Source organism: Miscanthus floridulus, chromosome 18 (genome assembly GCF_019320115.1).
Source record: "Miscanthus floridulus cultivar M001 chromosome 18, ASM1932011v1, whole genome shotgun sequence".
Classification (NCBI taxonomy): Eukaryota; Viridiplantae; Streptophyta; class Magnoliopsida; order Poales; family Poaceae; genus Miscanthus; species Miscanthus floridulus.
In genome coordinates this window covers 103,467,088-103,482,399 of record NC_089597.1, presented here as the reverse complement: position 1 = coordinate 103,482,399, position 15,312 = coordinate 103,467,088, and the positions used below count along the sequence as shown (strand labels likewise).

At 48.4% G+C, this 15,312-nt stretch overlaps 1 long non-coding RNA gene and 1 pseudogene across 7 annotated transcripts; both read right to left on the bottom strand.

Annotated features, from left to right (window-relative positions):
• Nucleotides 1–6,276: 6,276 nt before the first annotated feature.
• On the bottom strand, nucleotides 6,277–10,292 carry LOC136521253 (uncharacterized). Of its 7 annotated transcripts, none has more exons than XR_010775512.1 (7): nucleotides 9,660–10,292; nucleotides 9,374–9,461; nucleotides 8,198–8,364; nucleotides 7,685–7,799; nucleotides 7,357–7,558; nucleotides 6,758–7,259; nucleotides 6,277–6,682 (listed from the first exon to the last, which is right to left on the bottom strand). It is a non-coding gene; the product is annotated as an uncharacterized lncRNA (long non-coding RNA). The 7 variants fall into 7 exon arrangements; XR_010775513.1 differs by having other exon boundaries at nucleotides 6,766–7,259; XR_010775517.1 differs by having other exon boundaries at nucleotides 6,277–6,972; nucleotides 7,149–7,259.
• Nucleotides 10,293–10,941: 649 nt separating this feature from the next.
• Nucleotides 10,942–14,671, bottom strand: LOC136521252 (uncharacterized; annotated as a pseudogene).
• Between the last annotated feature and the right edge of the window lie 641 nt (nucleotides 14,672–15,312).

The window sequence follows — 15,312 nt, the reverse complement described above, 5'->3', positions numbered from 1 at the left end:
GGAGAACGAGGTCGCCGATAGCAAATGAATGACCTTTGATGTTGCGGTTGTAGTACCTCCGCAGGCCTTCTAGATATTTGGCTGTGCAAACACAGGTGATTAGGCGTTGTTCCTCGGCCCTGTCGACGTCATCTGTCCGAGCAGCGGTGGCTTGCTCTTCATCATAATTTTCCACCCTAGGTGCTCGGAAGGCAATATCCACTGGTAGTATGGCTTCTGAGCCGTAGACCAAGAAATATGAAGACACACCGGTGCTGCAACTAGCTTGAGTGCGTAGTCCCTAGACTACAACTGGTAGCTCCTTGAGCCATCTGCCCAAATGTTTTTCTTCTTTCTGAAATAGCCTCTTTTTGAGGGCATCAAGGATCATGCCATTCGCCCGTTCAACCTGGCCGTTGGCTCTAGGGTGGGCAACGGAGACGTATTTGACGTAGATGCATCGGTCTTCGTAGAAGTCCCAAAAGTGGTGGCTAGTAAACGTAGTTCCAAGGTCGGTGATGATGCTGATCGGGAGACCGAATCTATGGATGATATCTTTGAAGAGCTCGACTGCTTTCTTCACAGTAGCTGAGACGAGCGATTTATACTCGATCCACTTGGAGAACTTGTCAATGGCAACATATACATACCAGAAACCACCTGGTGCTGGCTTGAAAGGCCCAATCATATCTAGTCCCCAGCATGCGAAGGGCCAGGAAGCTGGGATGGTCTACAACTCTTGTGCTAGCATGTGTATCTGCTTGGCAAAAAATTAGCATCCTTCACAACATCGGGCGAGGCCTTCTACATCGGAGATGGCCATGGGCCAATAAAAACCAGCTCGGAAAGCTTTGCCGACCAGTGTTCTCGAGGCTGCATGGTTGCCATAGAAACCAGAGTGAATTTCGAGAAGTAGCTTCACTCTGTCTTCTTGGGTGATGCATTTTTGCAGTATCCCTTGCTTGGCACTTTTCCTCGTCAAGTTGCCGTCCACCAGCACGTAATGCTTGCTTCAACGGATTAGGCATTCGGTTTTAGTCTTATTGGCGGGTACTTCAGTGCTGAAGAGGTACTTGATGAACTGTTCCCTCCAATCAGTGACTGGCGCAGGTACCGTAAGTACCAACTGCTCGGTAGGAGGAACTTCCTAAATTTCCTTATCTTCCTTAATGGATGGCACCAGAAGATCTTGAATGAAGACCTCCAGCGGAATCATGGTGCGAGAGGAGCCTTGCTTGGATAGGTGATCGGTGAGCTGATTTTGATCACATACCACGTGGTGGTACTCGATACCGTAGAACTTCCCTTCAAGCTTCCTAATTTTGTCACAATATGCATCCATCTTCTCGCTGGAGCAAGACCAGTCTTTGTTGAGCTGGTGGATGACCAGCGCGGAGTCCCCATATATCATGAGGCATTTGACACCGAGCTCAACGGCTATACGGAGTCCGTGGAGACATGCTTCATATTCAGCGGCATTATTGGAGGCTGAAAAGTGTACCCGAAGAACGTATCGGAGCTTATCCTTGGTCGGCGTAATGAACAGAATGCCCACACCAGCACCATTGATGTTAAGGGCACCGTCAAAATACATCACCTAGTGCTCGGGGCATGTGGCGGCGATGGGCTCTTGGATCTCAGTCCACTCAGCGACGAAATCAGTAAGCGCCTGAGACTTGATGGTAGGCCTGCTTCTGAATTCAATGGAGTAAGTGCCGAGCTCAATAGCCCACTTGATGATACGTCCATTGGCCTCTTTATTACGGAGAATGTCCCCCAGAGGGAACTCAATGACCACGGCGATCTTGTAATACTCGAAGTAGTGGCGAAGCTTGTGCGACGTGATTAGGATGGCGTATAGCAGCTTCTGGACCTGAGGATAACGAGTCTTAGGCTCGTTAAGAACCTCACTGATGAAATATACCGGACGTTGCACCTGATAGGCGTGCCCGACCTCCTCGCGCTCGACCACAATGGTTGTGCTGATGACACGAGAAGTAGCAGCAATGTAGATTAGGAGAGTTTCGTCTGGCCGTGGCGCCGTCATGATCAGAGGCTTTGTTAGGAACAACTTGAGCTGTTCGAAGGCTATGTCTACCTCCTTCGACTAGGAAAAGCGCTCGGAGGCCTTGAGGAGTTTGAAGAATGGTAGCCCTTTTTCGCCGAGGCGCGATATAAAGCGGCTTAAAGCAGCCATGCAGCCCGTAAGCTTCTGTATATCCTTGACGCATGTTGGCTGTTTCATGTTGGTGATGGTAGAGACCTTGTCAGGATTAGGCTCAATACCTCATGTGCTGATAATGTAGCCCAGGAGTATACCTGATGGAACTCCAAAGATGCACTTTGAAGGGTTCAGCTTCCATCGGTACCTTTTAAGGTTGGCGAACGTTTCTTCGAGGTCGGTGATAAGATCATCGGTGGTCTTGGACTTGATGACCACATTGTCAATGTAAGCTTCGACGTTGCGGCCAATTTGTTGATCGAGGCACATATGGATAGTCCTTTGGTAAGTCGCCCTAGCATTCTTGAGTCCAAAGGACATGGTGGTATAGCAGTACGCACCGAAAGGCATGATGAACGATATCTTGATTTGGTCTTCTCCCTTGAGGGAGATCTGGTGATAGCCAGAGTAACAGTCAAGGTGAGCAATTCACAACCGGCGGTGGAGTCTACAACCTCGTCTATCCGAGGCAGGCCAAAGGGGTCTTTAGGGCAGTGTTTGTTAAGATCAGTGTAATCAACGCACATTCTTCATTCTTTATTCTTTTTTCAAACGAGAACAGGGTTTGCTAACCACTCAGGATGATACACTTCTTTTATGAATCCAGCAGCTAAGAGCCATTTTATTTCTACCCTAATAGCCTCCTTCTTGTCTGGCGCGAATCAGTGGAGTTTCTGCTTGATCGGTTTGGCGGTCGGCGAGACATTCAAGGAGTGCTCGATCTTCTCCTGTGGTACCCCCGGCATGTCTGTAGGTTTCCAAGCAAACATGTCGGCGTTGGCACGTAGGAAGGAGATGAGCACGCTTTACTATTTGGGGTCAAGGTGAGCCCCAATCTTCATGGTCTTGGAGGGGTCGTCGAGGCCGAGGCCGACCTCCTTGATTTCCGTGGACTTGGTGGAGGCACGAGGAGGCTCCAGCTCTAGGATCTCCATGTCGTCGGTGAGCACGGTCTTGGATTCAGTGACCATGCTAGCCATCTGGATGGAGAGGTCGGTAGCTACGGCGAGAACGAGACTCTCTATCTCGCATGCATAGGCGATGGAGAGGTTGGCCCACAGGGCTAGGACTCCTGCAGGCAAAGGCATCTTCAGCACCAGATACGCATAGTGCGATACAACCATGAACTTGGCCAGAGCTGGCCGGGCAAGTATGGCGTGGTAGGCGGTGTTGAAATCGGCGACATAGAAGTTGATGTGCTCGACGCGGTAGTTGCTTGCCGTGCCAAACTGTACTGGTAGGGTGATCTCTCCAAGTGGTTTGGAGGCCCTGCCAAGTACCACACCCTAGAAGGAGGAGTCTAAGGGTGTGAGATCTGCTAACCCGAGGCCTAGCTCTTTTAGGGCTCCGGCGAAGAGGAGATTCAGAGCACTCCCACCGTCGATGAGCACTTTTTTGGAAAAGCACCTTCTGGATGTTTGCGTTGAGGACGAGGGGGAAACGCCCTATGTAGGGAATGTCCGCCCATTGGTCAGCCCTACTGAAGGTGATGGGGACCTTGGACCATGGGTGATAGCTGGGGTTGACGGTGGCGTCTTCTATAGTGACGGCGAGCACCCGTTGTGCGGTGAGCTTCTGTTCTTTTCTGCTCTCGGTGGAGACGAGGCCACCGAAGATCGCGGCGACCACTTTGTCGTGGTCTTGGAAGGCACTGTTATTGCCCCTAGGTGGTCGGCGACCTCCGGCTCTGTCGTTGGCGTCGTCGTCCAACTTTTTGTCCTGGAACTCCTTAGCCAAGCCGAGGTAGTTCTTCATCTTGTGCTTGGTGTTCTTATGGAGAGGGCACGGGCCGTCGAGGATCTTATTGTATTGCTCATCGTAGTTGCGCTTGGCCTGAGGTTCATTGACGGCGGCGACGATGTGGTCTGGCCGGCGGCGGCGATTTTGGCCAGACTTGGGCCCTTCAGGTCGATCACGGCCGCTGTCACGATGGTAACTGCGATCGTCGTAGCGGCGGTCATTGTGGTGTCGGTTATCAGGGCGGTCGTCGTAGCGACGTGTTGGGCGATGAGTGCCCGCATCCTCATTGAAGTGCACCTCGGCTTCCTCGGCGTCGGCGTACTGGTTGACGGTTGTGATCATCTCGCCGATCCTAGTGGGCGGCTTGTGGTTGAACTTGGAGTGAAGCTCACGGTGATGGAGTCATCGGATGAAGGCGGTGATGACCTTGGCCCCTGAATAGAATTCCTCATCTCGAAAAAGCGTCGGATGTAGCTACAGAGGAGCTCGAACGGCTTCTGATTGATGCGGTTGAGATCATGCTTGGTGCCCGGCCACATACACGTAGCCATATAGTTGTCAGTGAAGACTTTTTCAGCTCTTCCTAGGATCCGATGGAGTCCAGGGCAAGGCTTGTGAACCAGCTCATGGCAGCTGGCGTGAGCATGACAGGAAGATAGATCGCCATGACGCTGGTGTCTCCTCCGGCGGCACGAACAATAGTGGCATAAGCCTATAGCCACTGTGTCAGGTTCATCCTTCCTTCGTAGGGCTTGACCCTAGTGATCTTGAAACCATAGGGCCACTGAAGTGTTCGAAGTGCCCTTGTGAATGCTAGGGCCCCTCGGGGTTTTCGGCGCCGTCGCCTACAGCGTTGCCATCAGCGAGCGGCTCGAGAGCTGAGTCCGGGTTACCGTACTCTTGCTCGTACTCCTGGCGGCGGCGTACTTCATCTTCATGGCAACCGAAGCGGCGTTCATCGATACGTCGTCGTGCATCTTGGAGATTGTTGAGGTGCACTTGGACGTCCTGGTCAACCTCCTGGTCAGGTTGGCGGTGATGTTTGATGCAGTTGCCCCTAGCTCTGCCCTATAGGGGTTGCCTATCATCACGGCGCTGGTCGGTGAAGCGACTTGGGCGGCCATCGGATCTTGTGGCGATTGATCGGCGAATCGAGGTTGTGGAGTAGAAAGGTCTCTAATCCTAGCGGATCTCATTGACCTGACAATGCGTCGCTTTGAGCATTGCGGCGACCCTGGTGACCTCCGGTGTCTGCTGGAGTCGGGCGAGCTCATTGGCGGCCATGGCCAGGTTGGCGCTTGGAGTCTTATAGATGTCATGGCCATCAACGCGAAGAAACCCGTCATCAAGGTTGCACTGGAGCGGCCTTCCTTGCGAGTCAAGCTGCTGCTCGGCCATCGCAAGGGTAATCTCGTTTGCTCGATGTTGTGCGCGGTTGACGTTCCGGTTCTCACGAGTGGCGCGTTCCTCCTCGGTTTCACCGTTCAGAGGGGGGCTGTCGATGCTGACGTTGAAGATTGCATCGCCACGGAATGGAGGGAGAAGAAGTTGCTCAGTGAAGGTTTCGACGAGGGTCTTCATAGAGCCCTAGGACTCGGAGCCTATATTCTCCTCCGGGATGGTCTAGAGGGACGCTCCAGAGCGTCGGCCGACATGGAGCATGTTGATGGCCGGCGGAGGCTAGTCGGCGATCTGGTCGGCGTGGGGATGGACGCCTCCCACCTGGTCGATGAATTTGCCCCTTAGGGCATCTTGGAAGGTGGTGGCGACGTTGGTGAGCCCGAAGAGTAGAGCCGTAACTCCTAGAGTTTTCCGAGCAGCCTCCGGTAGATCTAGACCGGAGGATGGTCGGCGCTGGACCGAGTGTCCAGAGCCGATTCGGCGATGGAGAGGCAATCGGCGAGCTTCTGACCAACCTGATCGATTGATGCGATCAGATCGTCGTTGTTGATCTACCTCCTCTGGTAGCGAGGAAGCGGGCAGCAAGTTGTTGATGAAGGTGACCTCAAAGGTGGTTCCGAGATCGGATCTGCAGTCGCAGCTGTGGGGGTGATCGGCGCAAAATTGATCCGCACTGGCTCGAGGAGCTCTCTGACTCCGTCAGCATTGATGATCCACGAGATCGATCCGACCGTGAAGATCTGGTCGGGCTACGGGAGGGACGAAGAGCCTATGGAAAAAGCCATCTTGTTCGACAAGGAAACAACACGCAAACCCATACCTGCCGCACCAATTGTCGATAGAATATCGTCGGCAGTCCTCCGAGGGGTATCCCACAAAGGTAGATTGATCGGCAGAGGAGCGTGAGATCAAGAACAAGAAGACAACAGAGACACATGAGTTAGACAAGTTCAGGCCATCAGTATGACGTAATACCCTACTCCTGTAGTCTGTTGGTTTGTATTAGCTATCGTATGATATTGCGTGAGTTTGGAGGGAGGTCCCTGCCCGCCTTATATAGTCCGGGGAGCAGGGTTACAAGTCGGTTAGATCTGAGAGATAACTGAAAAGTAATAACTGATTACATGAATCTTAGGATCATACATATCCTAACAGATCTCGTAGTATCTTCAGGATATCTTCCCGGTGTCTTGCGGGAGGCGCCGAGCAGAGTCATACCCTGCAAGGCTTCGTCTTGTGGGCTGGGCCGCCCCTGGGGGCGTAGCCCAAGTGGTCTGTCATGGGTATCTGGGGTCATACCCCCCACAGAAACTATTGGAACAATGTCTGGAAAAGTATGATCTACATGTAGAAAGGAAAAAGAAGAATGGATCACAGTGAACATTCAAAGCAAAGTGACAAAAAACAAGTGCTTACATAGTTACTTGATCAAAGCCGAGTAGTGTTGTGATAGCAAACCGTAGGTGAGCAACTGATCTAGGTGACCTTATCTTCAATAATAAGCCACTAAAATGATGAAGCAGATACATGGGGAGAAAAAAAAATCGACCAGTCCATCCTTCTCACGGCTAGACGTGATAATGTCACCAATTTCGGCATCTAGTCCAGTAAGCCCTCCGTACTACAAAAAGCTGAGCTAGATCAATTGTGGTGTTAGCTCTATTAGCACTTGATGGCGTCTAGATGCCTCACTCAAGTCTTTAAGAATTATCATCGCAATCAAAGGGAAACACCAGCAACAAATATTACTGGTATAGCACAACGGTATGACCTTATCTAAATTCTAACTAAAAGAGAACTTTTATACCTTCTTCTTGAAGCCTTGGTAGGATCTGAAATTGGGAGAGCCACTTCGGAAGGCCTAGACCTTGCACACAACATCCTATCAAACAGGTTGGCCACAGGGTTTGTAACTGGTCTGTAGGGAAAACAAAAGCAGTGAATGAAATCAAAAGTGAGATCAGTAGTGAGTGTTTGCTGATGTAAAAAAGAAAAAAACAAAAGATTCAAAGTACCTCATGGCAGCTGGGAATAAACTGGGGAAGGAGAAGTCATCACTGGGATCACCCTTAAGTCCAGTCAGTGGGTTCCTTTGAAAGTATGTCAGGTAAAGCCAGCTAACATACATCCCGGACACCAAAGTTGGCAAGAAGTTAATGGAATCAGGCACGATGAAGGCCATGATACTTGAGAAACATACAACAAAGAATGGCGCCACTGCAGTAGTAAGAGAGAAACAAAGAGATAAGATAACTCAGCATCAAGCTTATAAGTGTCTGCGGAATAAGTACACTACTACAATGAGTATACAACTGTAGTCTTAGAAATGTCTGTTTGGTATACCTTTGCCTTTGTTTTCCTAAAAAAGCACATAGGAAGCTCAAGGTTTGGCAAGAGCTGCTTCAGGGCCACAAAAAAGCCAGCAAGGCAACCGTGGAAACCAGAAAGTGGTGTGACACTGCATGTCATGTTATAGGAAAGTCAGGTAATGTCCTCAGACAGTAACCTTATTTTCTCAAGAAGTAGTATGTTGCCATGTAACCTAGTAACTCAAATGACGCAATAACAAGTAAATGTGCTCGTGTGGTATCATTGTGTCTAAATTCCAAAGATTTTTAATTAGTGAATAGAAGAGTAGCCAATTGATATAGTTATTCTGCAGTTCTTACTGGCAGACGTAAGAGTATGATCTTATTCATTAGAAGCAGATGTCAATAAGAGCACATCAATCGACCATTTTGATACTCAAGGGAGGCATGGACAATAAGCACATTAAAAAGAACTAAGAGCAGTGCCAGGTAATGAGTGATCAGTAATAGTCACATCTGACAGACTGAATGACAGTTTAAAACATACAGGAAGCTCTCCTTTCCGGTGACGTAGAAGAGTCCAATAGCAAAGCAGAACGCAAGAATGCCACAGATGGAGTTGACCAAAATAATGAACTTCAAGAATTCCTTATGGCCCCAAACTGGTTCAATGTCCTTCCCACAAAAGAGAAGACCAAGAGAACTACCAATGGCCTGTAAAAGGGGAAATTATGTTGTTACCATTAAGAACATAACAAAGGAAACCATTTTATGCTGCCAGAGAATTGCCACTCCTTGTCTCTCTAATTTTGGAGCGTAATATGGTGGCAAGCACCTGACAGTTTCACTATTCCAAAGTGAGGAGCGAATTTTAACCGGATATGTTTGCTTCAGCTTGAACATTTCATTTTGGGGTTGTTACAACAAGGCTGTGCGCTAGGAAGTTCAGGTTGAGAGATAGCATATAACCCCCCAAAATTAGGGCCCCCAAATACTGCTTTGCATATAATTGGCAAATTAGAAGCAGGTAACTTGCAGGTTGCAAACGACCAAACGTGTATCTGTTCTTTCGCGCTAAGTCCAGATGGCTATCTTAGTCCTCTCTCTGCACCTCACTCAATCCTTGTTGACTTGCTGCTGCAAATTTCTTTTGACAATCATCGTAAGAATTAATTACTCCCCTCTTAACTCTCATTAGACCCCATTCAACCCTTTTTGGGATGCAGGAAGTACTACGCATTTTCCCCAACAGTAACCCTGTTCTGGTAATATTCATCTATTTTATTCTCGAGGTGAAGGACATGCCAGGGGTCTCTGAAAACACAACTCACGAAGACACAAGCAAAGAAGTTGTTTGTTGCCTAGCATGAATTTAATATATCTATCGTTCAATCTTTAGTTCTGCAAAAGATTATCCACGGAGATAACATTTGAGATTTCATTTTGAAAATACGGTCATGGTTTCTTTTACTGCCTAACATGATATTTTCAAAAAATATGCATTGTAAATGGAAAAGACAGACAATTTAGCAATTATCATTTCTTAAACGTAGGGCCTAACTATGCATTTTGCACCAGGCCACCAAATTCTGCAGTATGGCCCTGTGTGCCTACAATGTTAGATCTCACAAGTGTTTCAAGTCATGGCGTTCAAACTTTTGATCAAAGTAACATAGGAGACAACAAATCAGGAGAAATTGAGCTCACCCCTGGGAGGACTTACTCGATGTAACCAGCGGTGAAGCGGTGCTCGATTCTAGTACGTACATACTACAGCCGATGTGGCGACAGAATTATTCTTTGAATAAAACCTGCAGAGATCACGAATCAACTCTCGCATAATAACCAAGAATCTTGCAGAGTAGGAAGCACCATTTCCCGATTTAAAAAAGACCCCATTTTGTTGCGAGGACACCATGACCGATCGTGTGTGTAGGTTTCTTGAAAATGAAATTTTGGAGACTGTAGATGGGTGGCCGGGCCGGATCACGAGCAGGACACGGACGTACCTATGGCATGACGGCGAGGAGGGGCGAGCCTTGGCCATCCATGAGGAGGAGCTCGCCGGCGAACACCTTCCAACGGCACGAGTAGTTGTGGACGCGGAAGGCGAGCGTGCTGGCGGCGTCGTAGACGGAGAAGCCGTCGGTGCCGTGGAACCCCATGCTGGACCGGTTCCACACCGTGTGGTGTAGCGCCGCCGTTGGCAGCGCGTGGTCGCTGGGGTCTGTGCCGCGGCAGGGAGGAACAAGCGGCGGCGCCGGCGCCAGTGGCTGCATCGTCGTTGTCTCCGCGGCCGAACGAGGGGTGGATCCGGCTCGCCGATACCGCTGTCATGCTGCCGTTGGTGCTGGAACGGTTAGGGAGGGCCACCGCGATGCCGATCTGGAAGAGAGAGAGGAGGGTGATGCGGAGGTGGCCACGTCCTTGTTCCCAAGGGCCGCTGCCGCCACGAACGCGTCGTTCACCTCGCGCCGGCGGATTTGGAAGGAGGAGAGAGAGAGAGGAGGAGGAGGAGGAGGGCGATGGAAAGAGAGGAGTTGCGGCTCGGTGGCTCTCGACGGGGAGAAGGGGGAGAGGAGGGGCGGACTCGCAGGGCAGACGGACGAATTTCACGGGGACGGACTCGCAGGTACGGCAGACCGACGAGGCGAGACATTTGTCGCAGGCGCCGTGGTTTCCGGACGGGGGTAGGACGTCGCACGGACGGGGGTAGGACGTCGTAGCGAGGGGGTGCGGGATCGCAGCAGGTGGAACCATGCGCACGTTGGAATGTCGCACAAAAGTGTGTCCACTCTTTAGTTTTTTTTAGTTGCGGGAGATGCTTTCTTCCTCTGTAAAAAAGAAAAAAGTGAGTGCACAGGCGGCCATCGAGCTTCAAGCACGGTGAGGTCTGGACGTCTGGTGACACGGAGAGGAGCAGGAGTTGCACGTCACAAGCTGTTCTGTAACCGCGCTCACTGCTCATCATGCGTGAATCAGTCTGAGAAACAAATTTTAAACGTTGTTCATTTCCACGTTTTAAACGTTGTTCATTTCCACGTCGTCTGCTACTGCTATACACGAAGTATGGTGGTCGGGCAGAAAAAATCTAGAATTTGTTGTGGTCAAAACTGCAGTAGCAAACGGCAGTACAACATTGAAAAGATGTAAATAAATACAGAAAAGCAAAGAGAAATTTTGCATCAAACCGGAACAGGATTAGCAATGAATCGAGAAGCTGGTGTTGTTTTAAGTTTTCTGAGATAAGTGGTGCTCCTACATGATAAGAGTCGATTTGCCGTCCAGAAATATCCACCCAAATTACAAAATGATCATGAGAAAGAACCGTTTCTACACATACTGAAGGGCACTAGTTGCTCATATATAAACTTCAATCTTGTGCTGCCATATATATTCTAATCGAGATGAAGTGGACACCCCTTTTTGTTGCTATTGTCAGTTGCACTCAGGTTTGGCGCTCCCTATTAGAGTTCACCGCCATGTTTACATTCCTGTCCTCATAGCAAAAACACTTGACCTAGCCTCTTCAGAGTTGTTAGACTTCCCACTTTTGAGCTTACCAAGTGATAACAACAATGAGGATGTCTGATCAAGAATTGTTCGCAGTTTCGATTCATCCATTGTGTTCAGGTCTGCGATGTTAAATTCAATGGAAACCTTTTGTGCGGGTGCAACTGATGGATCTTGTTTGGTTGTCTCCATCACGTCTGAGTTGTTTGCCTTGTTCACGTCTGTTTCAGGTGGTTTCTCTGTTTGTATCTTGATAACACTTGGACACACTGCACTTCTGTTATCCTCCTCCAGTAGATCGTTATCTGCTGATGCAGCAGGTGCATTTAGGTCAATGTCAAAATGATCTTTACTGGCTTCCTGATAGTTTTGATTCATGTTCTGCGTGCAATTTCTTTTCAACTCTTCCTTGGCATTTGTAGAAACTTTGTTTTCTTCAAAGGAAGGGCGCACAAGCTTTCTTCTCTTGACTTTCCCACTTTCTTTTCCCAAATTTGCATCCACCTCCCCTGCTTTACTGCGTCTCTTGAAGTTCAAGTTGGGAAGTTGTGGCTCTATGCTTTCTTCTTCTTCCAGCTCTAGTTGACTTGGCAGGTTCAGCTCTGCATGAAAACAGTCCATAGCCTGTTCCCCGATCAACGGAATAATACCATCTGCAGTTGGTCTATTTTTGTGACTCCATTGTTCTGTCTTCTGGGAAAGAGAAGAAACCAATTGGTTCAGCGTAGGACCTGTAGCCTCTTGAGAAGATAGTTGCTTGCTCAATGATAAGCGAGAAAATACACTTGTTTGTGGAGGGTTACACCAATTCTTTCTGTTAGTTTCAGCTCCTATAGCATGTTGTGTATGTCGTGGATTGAGAATACCATTTTCAAGATCTGATGCATCCGAAGTACTGCTACAGGTACCATGTTTCTTCATCCCATCATTTTTGAAGTCTTGATCACAATCAAGGATCTGAATGTAATCAGTAGAACTTGTTTTCTGTTGATAAATTGCTGGTACTGCTTTCCCATCACGTTCAGCTTCAGGATATGTGGGAATACCTAGTTTGCTTAGTTTTGCCTGTGGCAAAGCTTCTCCACTGAAACATCGAGGCTCACATGCATATATGTTGTTATGTGCACCAGAGCGGTCTTGGTTGAAGCAGATGTCACAAGGAACTTGATAGTCAGAGTTACTTTGTCGATTTGACAGCGACGATTGAGGATATAACCGATCATACGGGGTAAAAGTTGAATTCAAATGATTACTGCCTTTGTAAGTTGGATTCTGATTTGCATATCCAGAAGTTAGCGAGAAATTGTGCAAATAGCCACGAGATAATGGATATGACTGATTTGCAACAAATTTAGCTCCTCTTGGCTCCTGAGCTGAACATCCAGAAGGCAAGGTATTATGTGGATGGTCTTGTGGCAACAGGTATGACTGCTTTGCAACCAGCTGCAGCCTAGAAGTTTGAGAGCAAGGGGCAGATACATGAGTTGAAACAGCATCTGTCATTGGAGCGGTTGGGAAAAGCTCACGCTGAGAATGGACGTCTACTTGGTCATGACGGCTCAGGTTGGGAGCAATTTGGGCTCCAAAAGTTTCAGTTCTCATGGGCATCAACATGTTTGGGTATGCGTCAACACTAAGTGGTGAATCTGTTTGCATGCTTGTAGGAGTAGAGTATCTTCTTACAACTTCTGAAATGTTGGGAATTGAAAGGCGTGATTGATCATTGCAATCAGGAACATCTGGAGTCAAGCTTTCTTTGTCCAGTATCCCTTTGCTGGAGCGGTTTATTTCCAAACTCTCATTTTTTGGATAGTCATGAATAGGGCGCTCTACCCTCCTGTCATCGAACAACTCATATAGGCGAACAACCTGCGAATCAGTAGAAGTTTTTATTGTCACAGCGATGCAATTAGAATGTACATTTGTAACATTATGTAGTAAAGGTGGAGCAAAGCAAACCTGCTCATAGGAAAGGTCAAAGTAGAACTTCCTTGGATGATAGTAGTTGTCTTCTATGGCAGGGAAAAACTCATCTTCACTTAGTGGTCTGCACTTCCAAATAATATCGATGCGAACCTATAGTGGGGAAAAAAGGTCAGCTCAAAACCAAATGAATAAAATGCTTTCTATAAAGCGAGATCAATCGGTCTTAAGGTCTTTGGTCTAAAACCAAATGAATAGCTTTATCATATAATCATCTTTATCATCAGGGCAGCTTCATCTCAGGTGTAGTGCTTGTTAGCTGATCTAATGTGCAAAAGTCACAAACATTTAAAAGCAATTCAGGTATTCCCTATTCCTATGTCGTTATGCCTACTGCCTACACAAGTGAAAACCCATTATAATTTTTATACTAAAAGAAGAAAAAAAAACCCAAGGCATTTAGTGTTGAGGCTTACCTGCGCAGGATATGAGCGTTGAACCGCAGAATCGCAAATATTGAGCCCTCCATCAGAGGCAGCCTCAAAGACCCCGTAAAGCTTGCGCAGAGTGTAGTCAAAGAGAAACAAAGGCATCCCCTTCCTGACATTGGTAACAAAGGATTGATACTCCAACGGCAGGCTGAAAACTTTTGCTTGAAAGCTTTGTTCCCTTGTGGATATGTTGCACATGAAGATAGCTCCTGCCATGTCACCAGCAGCGCCCTGTCTAAACGACACTGCAGGGCCCTCGCGCCTCATTCCGATGAACCTTGCACACGCACACAGGTGAAATGAATGAGGAATGGCCGTCATTCGCATATTTTTTTTTCTAACAAACAGTAAGGTTGCAGCCCAAAGTCGAAATTCTACTTTTTAACAGTAGAATGAACGATGTAAAAAATAAAAAATAAACGCGGTGGTTAACCTAGGAAACAAAATTTTGTTAGAAAAAAGGTGAATGGAAAAAGTGAGGCAAAACTAACTAATGCTACATCATCCTAGTGGACCACAACAAGTACAAAGAATACAGAATTGATGCTGCAGACAGGAGCAAATATCCAATTTTCTCGACTGACCGAGCAGATTAGTAACAACAATGGCGGTCCAACCCGAGTCGGAAGAAATCGGGCGAAGTGGTTCGACTAAACCAAAATACTCCTATTTGCAACGGAGAGCAACTAAATCTGCAATCAGCGAACCGCGCAGCGAAGGCAAGGACAATGAATTATATCAATCAATAAAAAAAAGGTAAGCGCAATGGTTGTGGCAGGGAGCACGGCGGTGAAACCGGGATCAGAAATAGCTAGCACACTGCACACAATACAAGAGGCGGCACGGTCGCACGGATGATCCGAAGTTCCGAAGCGCAAGTAGGTATAGGGAGGGGAGGGGTTCGCACTCGTGATGGGAAAACCGCGCGTGCGGTGGGTGGCGGCGTTGGCGACGAACCCGGATGACCGGGGAGGACGACGACGAGAGCGGCAGGCCCGGGTGGGTCGACTCGTGGCGAGACGAGAGAGCGCGGCCGCCCCGCCGCTCCGCTGCAGATGGATTTCTGTTTGCGGCTGGACCTGGAGGGTACGTACGTGCTAGGATTTGTTGAGGGAAAGCCAAGGGCGGCGGACGGCGATGGATTTATGTTGCTTTCGAAAGATGGGGTCGATAGACGGATTTGCTGCAGGGCATTTCGTTTCGGTTCCTGCGCTGCGGCCTCGGCGCTTCTTCGGCTGACGGCGGGACCCTGGGATTTGTTTTATTTTTTGCTCATTGATTAATTATTGTTTTTGGATAATGGAATCCGATTCATTTTCCTCCTCGGAAAAACTTTTTGGAAAAACAAAGTTGTGTCACCGTGGGCCGATGCCGAGGAAACAATTTGAATGAACCAAAAAAAACCATACGGTCCTTAAATTTGTTTGGTTGCGTTATTCTAGTTTTGTGATCGACATGCAAGTCGTAAATCGCACATTCAGGTACATATACTTAGTATACCGTCAACGCGTAGCCTTTTGCTGATGTGGCCAAGGCTATGCATGCCGCAGTGGTGAGTAGTGGTGTATTTTGCAGGAAGACCTTCGATGGTCGGTGGACTCTCATTTCTTCCCTCTCCCTCGCACACCTCTTCGGTTTCCTTGGCAACACAGACAAAAGCTGATGGAACGAGGAGTAGTGGTGATGGGGGGTGGCGAATGGAGGTCGGCGCAACGAAGAAAGCCGAGCACAAGAC